Source organism: Passer domesticus, chromosome 8 (genome assembly GCF_036417665.1).
Source record: "Passer domesticus isolate bPasDom1 chromosome 8, bPasDom1.hap1, whole genome shotgun sequence".
Taxonomy (NCBI): domain Eukaryota; kingdom Metazoa; phylum Chordata; class Aves; order Passeriformes; family Passeridae; genus Passer; species Passer domesticus.
Genome location: NC_087481.1, coordinates 16,854,595 through 16,866,956, shown reverse-complemented (window position 1 = coordinate 16,866,956; position 12,362 = coordinate 16,854,595).

The window sequence follows — 12,362 nt, the reverse complement described above, 5'->3', positions numbered from 1 at the left end:
GCACTGTCAAACCAGCCACAGTTGCCTGTGGTGGTACCTTCTGTCAGGGAGGCATCCTCAACCGTGCGGAATTTCAGCAGGCAGCCGGCCACTCCGGGCCGCCAGGCCCTGGACATGAACCATGGCCTTTCCCCAGAGAAACAAAAGTCACCAGGCCAGGTTCCTGATGTCAGTTTGCAGGTGGCACTTGGCACTGTCAAACCAGCCACAGTTGCCTGTGACGGCACCTTGCATCTAGGTGGTATTCTGATCCGTTCGGAATTTCAGCAGGCAGCCGGCCACTCGAGCCACCGGGCCCTAGAGAGGAACGATGGCCTTTCCCCAGAGAAACAAAAGTCACCAGGCCAGGTTCCTGATGTCAGTTTGCAGGAGGCACTTGGCACTGTCAAACCAGCCACAGTTGCCTGTGGGAGCACCTTGCATCTGGGAGGTATCCTCAACCGTGCGGAATTTCAGCAGGCAGCCAGCCAATCCGGGCCTGTAGGCCTCGAACAAGAATGATGGCCTTTTGCCAGAGAAACAAAACTCACCAGGCCAGGTTCCTGATGTCAGTTTGCAGGAGGCACTTGGCACTGTCAAAGCAGCCACTGTTGCCTGTGGGAGCACCTTGCATCTCGGCGGTATCCTGATCCATGCAAAATTTCAGCAGGCAGCCGGCCACTCCGGGCCGCCAGGCCCTGGACATGAACCATGGCCTTTCCCCAGAGAAACAAAAGTCACCAGGCCAGGTTCCTGATGTCAGTTTGCAGGTGGCACTTGGCACTGTCAAACCAGCCACAGTTGCCTGGGGGGGCACCTTGCATCTGGGAGGTATCCTCAACCGTGCGGAATTTCAGCAGGGAGCCGGCCACTCCGGGCCACCGGGCACTGAACACGAACCATGGCCTTTCCGTAGAGAAACAAAAGTCACCAGGCCAGGTTCCTGATGTCAGTTTGCAGGAGGCACTTGGCACTGTCAAACCAGACACAGTTGCCTGTGGGAGCACCTTGCATCTGGGAGGTATCCTCAATCGTTCGGAATTTCAGCAGGCATCCGGCCACTCCGGGCCAGCGGGCACTGGGCACGAACGATGGCCTTTCCCCAGAGAAACAAAAGTCACCAGGCCAGGTTCCTGATGTCAGTTTGCAGGAGGCACTTGGCACTGTCAAACCAGCTGCAGGTGCCTGTGGTGGTACCTTCTGTCAGGGAAGCATCCTCAACCGTGCGGAATTTCAGCAGGCAGCCGGCCACTCCGGGCCAGCGGGCCCTGGAGAGGAACGATGGCCTTTCCCCAGAGAAACAAAAGTCACCAGGCCAGGTTCCCGATGTCAGTTTGCAGGAGGCACTTGGCACTGTCAAACCAGACACAGTTGCCTGTGGGGGCACCTTGCATCTAGGCGGTATTCTGATCCGTTCGGAATTTCATCAGGCAGCCGGCCACTCGAGCCACCGGGCCCTAGAGAGGAACGATGGCCTTTCCCCAGAGAAACAAAAGTCACCAGGCCAGGTTCCTGATGTCAGTTTGCAGGAGGCACTTGGCACTGTCAAACCAGCCACAGTTGCCTCTGGGGGCACCTTGCATCTGGGAGGTATCCTCAACTGTGCGGAATTTCAGCAGGCAGCCAGCCAATCCGGGCCTGTAGGCCTCGAACAAGAATGATGGCCTTTCCCCAGAGAAACAAAACACACCGGGCCAGGTTCCTGATGTCAGTTTGCAGGAGGCACTTGGCACTGTCAAAGCAGCCACTGTTGCCTGTGGGAGCACCTTGCATCTCGGCGGTATCCTGATCCATGCAGAATTTCAGCAAGCAGCCGGCCACTCCGGGCCACCCGGTCCTGGACATGAGCGGTGGCCTTTCCCCAGAGAAACAAAAGTCACCAGGCCAGGTTCCTGATGTCAGTTTGCAGGGGGGACTTGGCACTGTCAAGTCAGCCGCTGTTGCCTGTGGGGGCACCTTGCATCTGGGACGTATCCTGATCCGTTCAGAATTTCAGCAGGCGGCCGGCCACTTCAGTCCACCTTGCCCTGGACATGAATCATGGCCTTTCCCCAGAGAAACAAAAGTCACCAGGCCAGGTTCCTGATGTCAGTTTGCAGGAGGCACTTGGCACTGTCAAACCAGCCACAGGCGCCTGTGGGGGCACTTTTCATCTGGGAGTTATCCTGATCCATGCGGAATTTCAGCAGGCAGCCGGCCACTCCGGGCCCCAGGGCCCTGGAGAGGAACGATGGCCTTTCCCCAGAGAAACAAAAGTCACCAGGCCAGGTTCCTGATGTCAGTTTGCAGGAGGCACTTGGCACTGTCAAACCACCCACAGTTGCCTGTGGGGACACTTTTCATCTGGGAAGTATACTGATCCATGCGGAATTCCAGCAGGCAGCCAGCCACTCCTGCCCACCTTGCCCTGGACATGAATCATGGCCTTTCCCCAGAGAAGCAAAAGTCACCAGGCCAGGTTCCTGATGTCAGTTTGCAGGAGGCACTTGGCACTGTCAAACCAACCACAGTTGCCTGTGGCGGTACTTTCGGTCTGGGAGGTATCCTGATCCATGCGGAATTCCAGCAGGCAGCCAGCCACTCCTGCCCACCTTGCCCTCGACATGAATCATGGCCTTTCCCCAGAGAAACAAAAGTCACTAGGCCAGGTTCCCGATGTCAGTGTGCAGGAGGCACTTGGCACTGTCAAACAAGCCACAGTTGCCTGTGGGAGCACATTTCATGTGGGAGGCAGCCTAATCCATGAGGAATTTCAGCAGGCAGCCGGCCACTTCGGGCCGCTAGGCCCTGGACATGAACCATGGCCTTTCCCCTGAGAAACAAAAGTCACCAGGCCAGGTTCCTGATGTCAGTTTGCAGGTGGCACTTGGCACTGTCAAACCAGCCACAGTTGCCTGTGGCGGCAGCTTGCATCTAGGTGGTATTCTGATCCGTTCGGAATTTCAGCAGGCAGCCGGCCACTCGAGCCACCGGGCCCTAGAGAGGAACGATGGCCTTTCCCCCGAGAAACAAAAGTCACCAGGCCAGGTTCCTGCTGCCAGTTTGCTGGAGGCACTTGGCACTGTCAAACCAGCCACTGTTGCCTGTGGGAGCACCTTGCATCTCGGCGGTATCCTGATCCATGCAGAATTTCAGCAGGCATCCGGCCACTCCTGGCCACCCGGTCCTGGACATGAACGGTGGCCTTTCCCCAGAGAAAGAAAAGTCACCAGGCCAGGTTCCTGCTGCCAGTTTGCAGGAGGCACTTGGCACTGTCAAACCAGCCACAGGTGCCTGTGGGGGCACTTTTCATCTGGGAGGTATCCTCAACCATACGGAATTTCAGCAGGCGGCCGGCCACTCCGGGCCACCAGGCCCTGGATAGGAACCATGGCTTTTCCCCAGAGAAACAAAAGTCACTAGGCCAGGTTTCTGATGTCAGTTTGCAGGATGCACTTGGCACTGTCAAACCAGCCACAGTTGCCTGTGGGGGCACCTTGCATCTGGGAGGTATCCTCAACCGTTCGGAATTTCAGCAGGGAGCCGGCCACTCCGGGCCACCGGGCACTGAACACGAACCATGGCTTTCCATAGGGAAACAAGAGTCACCAGGCCACATTCCTGATGTCAGTTTGCAGGAGGCACTTGGCACTGTCAAACCAGCCACAGGTGCCTGTGGGGGCATCTTGCATCTGGGAGGTATCCTCAACCGTGCGGAATTTCAGCAGGCAGCCGGCCACTCCGGGCCCCAGGGCGCTGGAGAGGAACGATGGCCTTTCCCCAGAGAAACAAAAGTCACCAGGCCAGGTTCCTGATGTCAGTTTGCAGGAGGCACTTGGCACTGTCAAACCAGCTGCAGGTGCCTGTGGTGGTACCTTCTGTCAGGGAAGCATCCTCAAGCGTGCGGAATTTCAGCAGGCAGCCGGCCACTCCGGGCCAGCGGGCCCTGGAGAGGAACGATGGCCTTTCCCCAGAGAAACAAAAGTCACCAGGCCAGGTTCCCAATGTCAGTTTGCAGGAGGCACTTGGCACTGTCAAACCAGCCACAGGTGCCTCTGGGGGCACCTTGCATCTGGGAGGTATCCTCATCTGTGCGGAATTTCAGAAGGCAGACGGCCACTACGGGCCACCCGGTCCTGGATAGGAAGGGTGGCCTTTCCCCAGAGAAACAAAAGTCACCAGGCCAGGTTCCTGATGTCAGTTTGCAGGAGGCACTTGGCACTGTCAAACCAGCCACAGCTGCCTGTGGGGACACATTTCATCTGGGAGGTATACTGATCCGTGCGGAATTTCAGCAGGCAGCCGGCCACTCCGGGCCACCTTGCCCTGGACATGAATCATGGCCTTTCCCCAGAGAAACAAAAGTCACTAGACCAGGTTCCTGATGTCAGTTTGCAGGAGGCACTTGGCACTGTCAAACCAACCACAGTTGCCTGTGGCGGTACTTTTGGTCTGGGTGGTATCCTGATCCCTGAGGAATTTCAGCAGGCGGCCAGCCACTACGGGCCACCAGGTCCTGGACATGAACGGTGGCCTTTCCCCAGAGAAAGAAAAGTCACCAGGCCAGGTTTCTGATGTCAGTTTGCAGGAGGCACTTGGCACTGTCAGACCAGCCACAGTTGCCTGTGGGGGCACCTTGCATCTGGGAGGCATCCTCAACCATGCGGAATTTCAGCAGGCAGCCGGCCAATCCAGGCCACCAGGCCTCGAACAAGAATGATGGCCTTTCCCCAGAGAAACAAAAGTAACCAGGCCTGGTTCCCGATTTCAGTTTGCAGGAGACACTTGGCACTGTCAAACCAGCCACTGTTGCCTGTGGGAGCACCTTGCATCTAGGCGGTATCCTGATCCGTTCGGAATTTCAGAAGGCAGCAGGCCGCTCCGGGCCATCCAGCCCTGGATATGAACGGTGGCCTATCCCCTGAGAAACAAAAGTCACCAGGCCAGGTTCCTGATGTCAGTTTTCAGGAGGCACTTGGCACTGTCAAACCAGCCACAGTTGCCTGTGGTGGTACCTTCTGTCAGGGAGGCATCCTCAACCGTGCGGAATTTCAGCAGGCAGCCGGCCACTCCGGGCCGCCAGGCCCTGGACATGAACCATGGCCTTTCCCCAGAGAAACAAAAGTCACCAGGCCAGGTTCCTGATGTCAGTTTGCAGGTGGCACTTGGCACTGTCAAACCAGCCACAGTTGCCTGTGGCGGCACCTTGCATCTAGGTGGTATTCTGATCCGTTTGGAATTTCAGCAGGCAGCCGGCCACTCGAGCCACCGGGCCCTAGAGAGGAACGATGGCCTTTCCCCAGAGAAACAAAAGTCACCAGGCCAGGTTCCTGATGTCAGTTTGCAGGAGGCACTTGGCACTGTCAAACCAGCCACAGTTGCCTGTGGGAGCACCTTGCATCTGGGAGGTATCCTCAACCGTGCGGAATTTCAGCAGGCAGCCAGCCAATCCGGGCCTGTAGGCCTCGAACAAGAATGATGGCCTTTTGCCAGAGAAACAAAAGTCACCAGGCCAGGTTCCTGATGTCAGTTTGCAGGAGGCACTTGGCACTGTCAAAGCAGCCACTGTTGCCTGTGGGAGCACCTTGCATCTCGGCGGTATCCTGATCCATGCAGAATTTCAGCAGGCAGCCGGCCACTCCGGGCCGCCAGGCCCTGGACATGAACCATGGCCTTTCCCCAGAGAAACAAAAGTCACCAGGCCAGGTTCCTGATGTCAGTTTGCAGGTGGCCCTTGGCACTGTCAAACCAGCCACAGTTGCCTGTGGGGGCACCTTGCATCTGGGAGGTATCCTCAACCGTGCGGAATTTCAGCAGGGAGCCGGCCACTCCGGGCCACCGGGCACTGAACACGAACCATGGCCTTTCCGTAGAGAAACAAAAGTCACCAGGCCAGGTTCCTGATGTCAGTTTGCAGGAGGCACTTGGCACTGTCAAACCAGCCACAGTTGCCTGTGGGAGCACCTTGCATCTGGGAGGTATCCTCAATCGTTCGGAATTTCAGCAGGCATCCGGCCACTCCGGGCCAGCGGGCACTGGGCACGAACGATGGCCTTTCCCCAGAGAAACAAAAGTCACCAGGCCAGGTTCCTGATGTCAGTTTGCAGGAGGCACTTGGCACTGTCAAACCAGCTGCAGGTGCCTGTGGTGGTACCTTCTGTCAGGGAAGCATCCTCAACCGTGCGGAATTTCAGCAGGCAGCCGGCCACTCCGGGCCAGCGGGCCCTGGAGAGGAACGATGGCCTTTCCCCAGAGAAACAAAAGTCACCAGGCCAGGTTCCCGATGTCAGTTTGCAGGAGGCACTTGGCACTGTCAAACCAGCCACAGCTGCCTGTGGGGGCACCTTGCATCTGGGAGGTATCCTCATCTGTGCGGAATTTCAGCAGGCAGACGGCCACTACGGGCCACCCGGTCCTGGATAGGAAGGGTGGCCTTTCCCCTGAGAAACAAAAGTCACCAGGCCAGGTTCCTGATGTCAGTTTGCAGGAGGCACTTGGCACTGTCAAACCAGCCACAGCTGCCTGTGGGGACACATTTCATCTGGGAGGTATACTGATCCGTGCGGAATTTCAGCAGGCAGCCGGCCACTCCGGGCCACCTTGCCCTGGACATGAATCATGGCCTTTCCCCAGAGAAACAAAAGTCACTAGGCCAGGTTCCTGATGTCAGTTTGCAGGAGGCACTTGGCACTGTCAAACCAACCACAGTTGCCTGTGGCGGTACATTTGGTCTGGGTGGTATCCTGATCCCTGAAGAATTTCAGCAGGCGGCCAGCCACTACGGGCCACCAGGTCCTGGACATGAACGGTGGCCTTTCCCCAGAGAAACAAAAGTCACCAGGCCAGGTTTCTGATGTCAGTTTGCAGGAGGCACTTGGCACTGTCAGACCAGCCACAGTTGCCTGTGGGGGCACCTTGCATCTGGGAGGCATCCTCAACCATGCGGAATTTCAGAAGGCAGCAGGCCACTCCGGGCCAGCGGGCACTGGGCACGAACAATGGCCTTTCCCCAGAGCAACTAAAGTCACCAGGCCAGGTTCCTGATGTCATTTTGCAGGAGGCACTTGGCACTGTCAAACCAGACACAGTTGCCTGTGGGAGCACCTTGCATCTGGGAGGTATCCTGATCCGTTCGCAATTTCAGCAGGCAGCCGGCCAATCCAGGCCACCAGGCCTCGAACAAGAATGATGGCCTTTCCCCAGAGAAACAAAAGTAACCAGGCCTGGTTCCCGATTTCAGTTTGCAGGAGACACTTGGCACTGTCAAACCAGCCACTGTTGCCTGTGGGAGCACCTTGCATCTAGGCGGTATCCTGATCCGTTCGGAACTTCAGAAGGCAGCAGGCCGCTCCGGACAATCCAGCCCTGGATATGAACGGTGGCCTATCCCCAGAGAAACAAAAGTCACCAGGCCAGGTTCCTGATGTCAGTTTTCAGGAGGCACTTGGCACTGTCAAACCAGCCACAGTTGCCTGTGGTGGTACCTTCTGTCAAGGAGGCATCCTCAACCGTGCGGAATTTCAGCAGGCAGCCGGCCACTCCGGGCCGCCAGGCCCTGGACATGAACCATGGCCTTTCCCCAGAGAAACAAAAGTCACCAGGCCAGGTTCCTGATGTCAGTTTGCAGGTGGCACTTGGCACTGTCAAACCAGCCACAGTTGCCTGTGGGGGCACCTTGCATCTGGGAGGTATCCTGATCCGTTCGCAATTTCAGCAGGCAGCCGGCCAATCCAGGCCACCAGGCCTCGAACAAGAATGATGGCCTTTCCCCAGAGAAACAAAAGTCACCAGGCCTGGTTCCCGATTTCAGTTTGCAGGAGACACTTGGCACTGTCAAACCAGCCACTGTTGCCTGTGGGAGCACCTTGCATCTAGGCGGTATCCTGATCCGTTCGGAATTTCAGAAGGCAGCAGGCCGCTCCGGGCCATCCAGCCCTGGATATGAACGGTGGCCTATCCCCTGAGAAACAAAAGTCACCAGGCCAGGTTCCTGATGTCAGTTTTCAGGAGGCACTTGGCACTGTCAAAGCAGCCACTGTTGCCTGTGGTGGTACCTTCTGTCAAGGAGGCATCCTCAACCGTGCGGAATTTCAGCAGGCAGCCGGCCACTCCGGGCCGCCAGGCCCTGGACATGAACCATGGCCTTTCCCCAGAGAAACAAAAGTCACCAGGCCAGGTTCCTGATGTCAGTTTGCAGGTGGCACTTGGCACTGTCAAACCAGCCACAGTTGCCTGGGGGGGCACCTTGCATCTGGGAGGTATCCTCAACCGTGCGGAATTTCAGCAGGGAGCCGGCCACACCGGGCCACCGGGCACTGAACACGAACCATGGCCTTTCCGTAGAGAAACAAAAGTCACCAGGCCAGGTTCCTGATGTCAGTTTGCAGGAGGCACTTGGCACTGTCAAACCAGACACAGTTGCCTGTGGGAGCACCTTGCATCTGGGAGGTATCCTCAACCGTTCGGAATTTCAGCAGGCAGCCGGCCAATCCAGGCCTCCAGGCCTCGAACAAGAATGATGGGCTTTCCCCAGAGAAACCAAAGTAACCAGGCCAGGATCCCGATTTCAGTTTGCAGGAGACACTTGGCACTGTCAAACCAGCCACTGTTGCCTGTGGGAGCACCTTGCATCTAGGCGGTATCCTGATCCGTTCGGAATTTCAGCAGGCAGCAGGCCACTCCGGGCCATCCAGCCCTGGATATGAACGGTGGCCTATCCCCTGAGAAACAAAAGTCACCAGGCCAGGTTCCTGATGTCAGTTTGCAGGAGGCACTTGGCACTGTCAAACCAGCCACAGTTGCCTGTGGTGGTACCTTCTGTCAGGGAGGCATCCTCAACCGTGCGGAATTTCAGCAGGCAGCCGGTCCCTCCGGGCCACCAGGCCCTGGACATGAACCATGGCCTTTCCCCAGAGAAACAAAAGTCACCAGGCCAGGTTCCTGATGTCAGTTTGCAGGTGGCACTTGGCATTGTCAAACCAGCCACAGTTGCCTGTGGCGGCACCTTGCATCTAGGTGGTATTCTGATGCGTTCGGAATTTCAGAAGGCAGCCGGCCACTACGGGCCGCCCGGTCCTGGATAGGAACGGTGGCCTTTCCCCAGAGAAACAAAAGTCACTAGGCCAGGTTCCCGATGTCAGTTTGCAGGAGGCACTTGGCACTGTCAAACAAGCCACAGTTGCCTGTGGGAGCACATTTCATGTGGGAGGCAGCCTAATCCATGAGGAATTTCAGCAGGCAGCCGGCCACTTCGGGCCGCCAGGCCCTGGACATGAACCATGGCCTTTCCCCAGAGAAACAAAAGTCACCAGGCCAGGTTCCTGATGTCAGTTTGCAGGTGGCACTTGGCACTGTCAAACCAGCCACAGTTGCCTGTGGCGGCAGCTTGCATCTAGGTGGTATTCTGATCCGTTCGGAATTTCAGCAGGCAGCCGGCCACTCGAGCCACCGGGCCCTAGAGAGGAACGATGGCCTTTCCCCCGAGAAACAAAAGTCACCAGGCCAGGTTCCTGCTGCCAGTTTGCTGGAGGCACTTGGCACTGTCAAACCAGCCACAGTTGCCTGTGGCGGCACCTTGCATCTGGGAGGTATCCTGATCCGTGCGGAATTTCAGCAGGCAGCCAGCCAATCCGGGCCTGTAGGCCTCGAACAAGAATGATGGCCTTTTGCCAGAGAAACAAAACTCACCAGGCAAGGTTCCTGATGTCAGTTTGCAGGAGACACTTGGCACTGTCAAAGCAGCCACTGTTGCCTGTGGGAGCACCTTGCATCTCGGCGGTATCCTGATCCATGCAGAATTTCAGCAGGCATCCGGCCACTCCGGGCCACCCGGTCCTGGACATGAACGGTGGCCTTTCCCCAGAGAAAAAAAAGTCACCAGGCCAGGTTCCTGCTGCCAGTTTGCAGGAGGCACTTGGCACTGTCAAACCAGCCACAGGTGCCTGTGGGGGCACTTTTCATCTGGGAGGTATCCTCAACCGTGAGGAATTTCAGCAGGCAGCCGGCCAATCCAGGCCACCAGGCCGCGAACAAGAATGATGGCCTTTCCCTAGAGAAACAAAAGTCACCAGGCCAGGTTCCCGATTTCAGATTGCAGGAGACAGTTGGCACTGTCAAACCAGCCACAGTTGCCTGTGGCGGCACCTTGCATCTAGGTGGTATCCTGATCCGTTCGGAATTTCCGCAGGCAGCCAGCCACCCGACCCACCGGGTCTTGGAGATGAACGATGGCGTTTCCACAGAGAAACAAACCTCACCAGGCCAGGTTCCTGATGTCAGTTTGCAGGAGGCACTTGGCACTGTCAAAACAGCCACTGTTGCCTGTGGGAGCACCTTGCATCTGGGCGGTATCCTGATCCATGCAGAATTTCAGCAGGCAGCCGGCCACTCCGGGCCACCCGGTCCTGGACATGAACGGTGGCCTTTCCCCAGAGAAAGAAAAGTCACCAGGGCAGGTTCCTGCTGCCAGTTTGCAGGAGGCACTTGGCACTGTCAAACCAGCCACTGTTGCCTCTGGAGGCACCTTGCATCTGGGCAGCATCCTGATCCGTTTGGAATTTCAGCAGGCAGCCTGCCACTCCCGGCTAGCGGGCACTGGACATGAACGATGGCTTTTCCCCAGAGAAACAAAAGTCACCAGGCCAGGTTCCTGCTGCCAGTTTGCAGGAGGCACTTGGCACTGTCAAACCAGCCACAGTTGCCTGTGGGGGCACCTTGCATCTGGGAGGTATCCTGATCCGTGCGGAATTTCAGCAGGCAGCCGGCCACTCCGGGCCAGCGGGCACTGGGCACGAACGATGGCCTTTCCCCAGAGCAACAAAAGTCACCAGGCCAGTTTTCTGATGTCAGTTTGCAGGAGGCACTTGGCACTGTCAAACCAGCTACAGTTGCCTCTGGGGGCACCTTGCATCTGGGAGGTATCCTCAACCGTGCGGAATTTCAGCAGGCCGTCGGCCAATCCGGGCCTGCAGGCCTCGAACAAGAATGATGGCGTTTCCCCAGAGAAACAAAAGTCACCAGGCCTGGTTCCCGATTTCAGTTTGCAGGAGACACTTGGCACTGTCAAACCAGCCACTGTTGCCTGTGGGAGCACCTTGCATCTAGGCGGTATCCTGATCCGTTCGGAATTTCAGAAGGCAGCAGGCCGCTCCGGGCCATCCAGCCCTGGATATGAACGGTGGCCTATCCCCTGAGAAACAAAAGTCACCAGGCCAGGTTCCTGATGTCAGTTTTCAGGAGGCACTTGGCACTGTCAAACCAGCCACAGTTGCCTGTGGTGGTACCTTCTGTCAAGGAGGCATCCTCAACCGTGCGGAATTTCAGCAGGCAGCCGGCCACTCCGGGCCGCCAGGCCCTGGACATGAACCATGGCCTTTCCCCAGAGAAACAAAAGTCACCAGGCCAGGTTCCTGATGTCAGTTTGCAGGTGGCACTTGGCACTGTCAAACCAGCCACAGTTGCCTGTGGGGGCACCTTGCATCTGGGAGGTATCCTGATCCGTTCGCAATTTCAGCAGGCAGCCGGCCAATCCAGGCCACCAGGCCTCGAACAAGAATGATGGCCTTTCCCCAGAGAAACAAAAGTCACCAGGCCTGGTTCCCGATTTCAGTTTGCAGGAGACACTTGGCACTGTCAAACCAGCCACTGTTGCCTGTGGGAGCACCTTGCATCTAGGCGGTATCCTGATCCGTTCGGAATTTCAGAAGGCAGCAGGCCGCTCCGGGCCATCCAGCCCTGGATATGAACGGTGGCCTATCCCCTGAGAAACAAAAGTCACCAGGCCAGGTTCCTGATGTCAGTTTTCAGGAGGCACTTGGCACTGTCAAAGCAGCCACTGTTGCCTGTGGTGGTACCTTCTGTCAAGGAGGCATCCTCAACCGTGCGGAATTTCAGCAGGCAGCCGGCCACTCCGGGCCGCCAGGCCCTGGACATGAACCATGGCCTTTCCCCAGAGAAACAAAAGTCACCAGGCCAGGTTCCTGATGTCAGTTTGCAGGTGGCACTTGGCACTGTCAAACCAGCCACAGTTGCCTGGGGGGGCACCTTGCATCTGGGAGGTATCCTCAACCGTGCGGAATTTCAGCAGGGAGCCGGCCACACCGGGCCACCGGGCACTGAACACGAACCATGGCCTTTCCGTAGAGAAACAAAAGTCACCAGGCCAGGTTCCTGATGTCAGTTTGCAGGAGGCACTTGGCACTGTCAAACCAGACACAGTTGCCTGTGGGAGCACCTTGCATCTGGGAGGTATCCTCAACCGTTCGGAATTTCAGCAGGCAGCCGGCCAATCCAGGCCTCCAGGCCTCGAACAAGAATGATGGGCTTTCCCCAGAGAAACCAAAGTAACCAGGCCAGGATCCCGATTTCAGTTTGCAGGAGACACTTGGCACTGTCAAACCAGCCAC